Below are 6,036 nucleotides of genomic sequence, written 5' to 3'. Positions count from 1 at the left end.
ACTGAAGTATATACTAACCGTTCACCATTCCTACTTCTAAAATTAAATCAATCCCTGTACAGACTAAATGGGAAGTCCTGCAAAACTAACCGAGTGTAGTCAATTCTCGCTTGTCGTTCTCGAACAAGCTCGAGCTGTACGTCTCTAGCATTACGAAGTGTCATACTTATGGGACATATATCTTATAAACTTATGTTTAAAACGTTACATCTATCCCTGATAAAGAGTGTAAAAAAATCAATAATTCTAGTATCCGGGCCATACCATTAACTTTCTTAAATGAAAGATTAAATTAAAAGTCAAGTTAAATCCATTTTATCGTTCTTTTAGTCAATCACACACTTTTAATTCTAGGAGAGCGGTCGCTCTCTTAGATAAGACTTGATACTGCCTCTAATGCTAAAGGAGGGTTCTCTGATTGGCCATAACTTTTTTCGTATTGTGTTTGCTGCTTTGAAATTTTGCCAGTGAACTAAAATTTGGGCCCTAAATATGTGGTTAAAATTTCAAAGAGATCCAACTAATAGTTAGTTCTATAAAGAAAAAAGTTGTTAAGGGTGGTTTTAGAATCCATAAAATTAATCAGACATTTGGTGAAAGATACAATATTCTTCCATAGACATAACATGGGATTTTTTTGAAAAATGACCTTAATTGGGATCGTGTATAAAGAAAACTAATCATTCGTTACGTTTGGGAACCATCTTAAATGAAAGATAACAGTCCATAGATGTGCCTTTTCTTAGTTTCATTAAGATCAATTAAGTTTAAGTATCGATTTTTATCATTATTAACACATACTTTGACTTACGTTGTTTTGGGTATTGGAATTACGGCGTTTTACCACTGTTAGAGACACGCATTTTAGCCCTAATTTTTTATATTGGACTTACGGCGTTTTTGTCGTGATTCACGCCTTTAGAGGGATTTTAAGCAAGAAAAACATTGCGTTTGAGCTCTTGTAGGTGCTTTGCCCGGGTTCTTGTGGGTACTTGTTTGTGCTTTTAGGTACTTGTGGGTACTTGTGGGTACTTGTGGGTGCTTGTGGGTACTTGTGGGTGCTTGTAGGTACTTGTGGGTACTTGTGGGTGCTTGTGGGTGCTTGTAGGTACTTGTGGGTGCTTGTGGGTGCTTGTAGGTACTTGTGGGTGCTTGTGGGTGCTTGTAGGTACTTGTGGGTGCTTGTAGGTACTTGTGGGTGCTTGTAGGTACTTGTGGATTCTTGTGGGTACTTGTGGGTTGTTGTGGGTACTTGTGGGTTCTTGTGGGTACCTGTGGGTTCTTGTGGGTACTTGTTGGTACTTGTGGGTTCTTGTGGGTGCTTGTAGGTACTTGTAGGTACTTGTGGGTTCTTGTGGGTACTTGTGGGTGCTTGTAGGTACTTGTGGGTGCTTGTAGGTACTTGTGGGTTCTTGTGGGTACTCGTGGGTTGTTGTGGGTACTTGTGGGTACTTGTGGGTTCTTGTGGGTACTTGTAGGTACTTGTGGGTTCTTGTGGGTGCTTTAGGTACTTGTAGGTACTTGTGGGTTCTTGTGGGTACTTGTGGGTGCTTGTAGGTACTTGTGGGTACTTGTGGGTGCTTGTGGGTGCTTGTGGGTGCTTGTAGGTACTTGTGGGTACTTGTGGGTACTTGTGGGTGCTTGTGGGTGCTTGTGGGTACTTGTGGGTGCTTGTAGGTACTTGTGGGTACTTGTGGGTGCTTGTGGGTGCTTGTAGGTACTTGTGGGTGCTTGTAGGTACTTGTGGGTGCTTGTAGGTACTTGTGGATTCTTGTGGGTACTTGTGGGTTGTTGTGGGTACTTGTGGGTTCTTGTGGGTACCTGTGGGTTCTTGTGGGTACTTGTTGGTACTTGTGGGTTCTTGTGGGTGCTTGTAGGTACTTGTAGGTACTTGTGGGTTCTTGTGGGTACTTGTGGGTTCTTGTGTGTACTTGTGGGTTCTTTGTGTACTTGTGGGTTCTTGTGGGTACTTGTAGGTACTTGTGGGTTCTTGTGGGTGCTTGTAGTTACTTGTAGGTACTTGTGGGTTCTTGTGGGTACTTGTAGATACTTGTGGGTACTTGTGGGTTCTTGTGGGTACTTGTGGGTGCTTGTGGGTACTTGTGGGTGCTTGTAGGTACTTGTGGGTGCTTGTAGGTACTTATGGGTGCTTGTAGGTACTTATGGGTGCTTGTAGGTACTTATGGGTGCTTGTAGGTACTTGTGGGTACTTGTAGGTACTTGTGGGTACTTGTAGGTACTTGTGGGTACTTGTAGGTACTTGTAGGTACTTATGGGTGCTTGTAGGTACTTATGGGTGCTTGTAGGTACTTGTGGGTACTTGTAGGTACTTGTGGGTACTTGTAGGTACTTGTAGGTACTTGTAGGTACTTGTGAGTACTTGTAGGTACTTGTGAGTACTTGTAGGTACTTGTGGGTACTTGTAGGCGCTTGTGGGTACTTGTGGGTGCTTTTGGGTACTTGTGGGTGCTTGTAGGTACTTGTGGGTGCTTGTAGGTACTTGTGGGTGCTTGTAGGTACTTGTGGGTGCTTGTAGGAACTTATGGGTACTTGTGGCTATTTGCGGGTACTTGTGGGTACTTGCGGGTACTTGTGGGTACTTGTTGGTACTTGTGGGTACTTGTGGGTACTAGTAGGTACTTGTGGGTACTTGTGGGTGCTTGTAGGTACTTGTAGGTACTTGTAGGTACTTGTGGGTGCTTGTAGGTACTTGTAGGTACTTGTGGGTGCTTATGGGTGCTTGTAGGTACTTGTGGGTACTTGTGGGTGCTTGAAGGTACTTGTGAGTTCTTGTGGGTGCTTGTGGGTTCTAGTGGGTGCTTGAAGGTACTTGTGGGTACTTGCCCCGGGTACTTGTGGGTGTTTGTAGGTACTTGTGGGTGCTTGTAGGTGCTTGCGGATACTTGTAGGTGCTTCTGGGTACTTGTAGGTACTTGTAGGTACTTGTGGGTGCTTGTGGTTACTTGTGGGTGATTGAAGGTACTTGTAGGTACTTGTGGGTGCTTGTAGGTTCTTGTAGGTACTTGTGGGTGCTTGTGGTTACTTGTGGGTGCTTGAAGGTACTTGTAGGTACTTGTGGGTACTTGTAGGTACTTGTAGGTACTTATGGGTGCTTGTAGGTACTTATGGGTGCTTGTAGGTACTTGTGGGTACTTGTAGGTACTTGTGGGTACTTGTAGGTACTTGTAGGTACTTGTAGGTACTTGTGAGTACTTGTAGGTACTTGTGAGTACTTGTAGGTACTTGTGGGTACTTGTAGGCGCTTGTGGGTACTTGTGGGTGCTTTTGGGTACTTGTGGGTGCTTGTAGGTACTTGTGGGTGCTTGTAGGTACTTGTGGGTGCTTGTAGGAACTTATGGGTACTTGTGGCTATTTGCGGGTACTTGTGGGTACTTGCGGGTACTTGTGGGTACTTGTTGGTACTTGTGGGTACTTGTGGGTACTAGTAGGTACTTGTGGGTACTTGTAGGTACTTGTGGGTACTTGTAGGTACTTGTGGGTACTTGTAGGTACTTGGGGGTACTTGTGCGTACTTGTGGGTACTTGTAGGCACTTGTGGGTACTTGTGGGTACTTGTAGGTACTTTTGGGTACTTGTAGGTACTTTTGGGTACTTGTAGGTACTTGTGGGTACTTATAGGTACTTTTGGGTTCTTGTGGGTACTTGTGCGTGCTTGTGGGTACTTGTGCGTGCTTGTGGGTACTTGTAGGTACTTGTGGGTGCTTGTAGGTACTTGTAGGTACTTGTGGGTGCTTGTAGGTACTTGTAGGTACTTGTGGGTGCTTATGGGTGCTTGTAGGTACTTGTGGGTACTTGTGGGTGCTTGAAGGTACTTGTGAGTTCTTGTGGGTGCTTGTGGGTTCTTGTGGGTTCTAGTGGGTGCTTGAAGGTACTTGTGGGTACTTGCCCCGGGTACTTGTGGGTGTTTGTAGGTACTTGTGGGTGCTTGTAGGTGCTTGCGGATACTTGTAGGTGCTTCTGGGTACTTGTAGGTACTTGTAGGTACTTGTGGGTGCTTGTGGTTACTTGTGGGTGATTGAAGGTACTTGTAGGTACTTGTGGGTGCTTGTAGGTTCTTGTAGGTACTTGTGGGTGCTTGTGGTTACTTGTGGGTGCTTGAAGGTACTTGTAGGTACTTCTGGGTGCTTGTGGTTACTTGTGGGTGCTTGAAGGTACTTTTAGGTACTTGTGGGTGCTTGTGGTTACTTGTGGTTACTTTCCACGGGTGCCTCTGGGTGCTTGCAGGTACTTGCCCCGGGTGCTTGCAGGTACTTGCCCCGGGTGCTCCTGGGTGCTTACCCCGGGTGCTTGTAGGTACTTACCCCGGGTGCTTGTAGGTACTTGCCCCAGGTGCTTGTAGGTACTTGCCCCAGGTGCTTGTAGGTACTTGCTCCGGGTGATTGTAGCTACTTGCTCCGGGTGATTGTAGGTACTTGATCCGCGTGCTTGTAGGTACTTGACCCGGGTGCTTGTAGGTACTTGACCCGGGTGCTTGTTGGTACTTGCCCCGGGTGCTTGTAGGTACTTGCCCCGGGTACTTGTAGGTACTTTGCCTCCTCCATAGGATTAACATTACACTAAATTTTGGAAGCTCGTAACTCTGGTTTTATTAGAGATACAGGGATATCTTTTGATTATGTAATAGTCCTATTTTCCCCTTCCCTCCTTTGTTAACATTTGCTCCATGGGATACTCCATATACGGGAAAAACATGGAAAACTCAGGGAAGTATATGGGGAAAAGCCTGGAAATCTCAGGGAAATTTGTTTTCGAAAAGTTGTATGAAGCTTGTTTTGGAACATATGTTATAAACTCATGGTTTTAGTTATATAAAGTTTTACCAAGAAGCGATATCTAGTTTACTAGAGAGAAGGTATTAGATGAATAAGTATTCGCGCCCCATAGTCCCAGTCCCACTTTCAAAATACAAGGGGGGACGTAAAAGGAGGCCGGGCTATTTCGCCTCTCGGCAGTCGGAAAATACGTAGTTTTCGTCATTCGCGTCGCGTTTACGTGAGTTTTCTGGTCCGTGACCAAATAAGCATTTTTTAAACTGGACATTAGGCCAGTGACTTTCCTGACTTGGAAAAAATAAACTGGTCCGTTACCATTGACCAGAGCACGTCGTCTGCTAAACTAAAGAATTGGATAATTAAAATATGAGAATTTTAATGTGTGGTGTCTGATTACCCTTGAACTTTCTTAGTAGTCTCGTGGACCACTGACCCCCCTCCGATTTAATTTTTGAACTGGACCAGGGAATTTTTAAACTGGTCATTTGCCCTGTGTCACCGCCTTATTTCCCAGTTGTTTTGCGTTGTCGAGTGCGTGATGGAGTTGGCTATGCCTGGAGTCCCAACCTTGAAGGAGAGAGGAATGGAGTAGAAACCCCCACACCTATAGCGTTGCCTGTGTACCCCCACCTACGGCAACATAGTCCTCTCAGCATCCTCAGCGGTTAGGTAGGGTCGTACTGGACTAAATTGTAAAAGGCGCTCCCTCTATCTTCAAAATAGAAGCTAGTTCTCATACAAATAAAATGGCGCTCCGCGGCAGCACTTAGCAATCGCCTACCGAAGGGTAGGGGCGTGCGCGAGGTACATAGGGAGAGATACGGTGCCGCAGGTCGCCCATCATTATTTCCAATCCATCTCAACTTCGTTATCACTGTCCCAACCCCCGCGACTTCCAACCACTAGCATAGCCCACTCGATCACGCTCTCTTTTCCCCGGCTACATATTTTGAAGATGGCACTTTTTAGGCGTATTAACAATCTTGGATCATCTTGGTGAACTTTTAGGGTAGCCCTGACTATATTTTGTTTAAGGTTTTAAGCTTCATATCAAACAGACGTTAGTTTATGCTACAAAAAAAGTGTGAAATTGAAAATCTCGGATCGTCTTTATGAAGTTTTAAGGATATCCGAATTTCATATTTGGCTTATGACAATTTTGAGCTAAATGATAAACGGACATAATCAGCATTTTTAAAAATTTTGTAAAATTGTCAATTTGGTCCTATTTCTTGAATTTTTA

The 6,036-nt window shown here is 44.7% G+C and overlaps 1 long non-coding RNA gene across 1 annotated transcript; it reads left to right on the top strand.

Annotated features, from left to right (window-relative positions):
- The first annotated feature begins 2,158 nt into the window (after nucleotides 1-2,158).
- LOC149702900 (uncharacterized) lies at nucleotides 2,159-5,901 on the top strand. The gene is made up of 2 exons (XR_016381880.1): nucleotides 2,159-3,759; nucleotides 4,476-5,901. It is a non-coding gene; the product is annotated as an uncharacterized LOC149702900 (long non-coding RNA).
- Nucleotides 5,902-6,036: the final 135 nt, after the last annotated feature.

This window comes from Phalangium opilio, unplaced genomic scaffold (assembly GCF_054372755.1).
Source record: "Phalangium opilio isolate 3A_F unplaced genomic scaffold, DU_Popi_V2 ptg000017l_1, whole genome shotgun sequence".
NCBI classification, from domain to species: Eukaryota; Metazoa; Arthropoda; class Arachnida; order Opiliones; family Phalangiidae; genus Phalangium; species Phalangium opilio.
The sequence above is the reverse complement of the archived record's forward strand: the minus strand, read 5'-3'. Positions and strand labels throughout refer to the sequence as shown.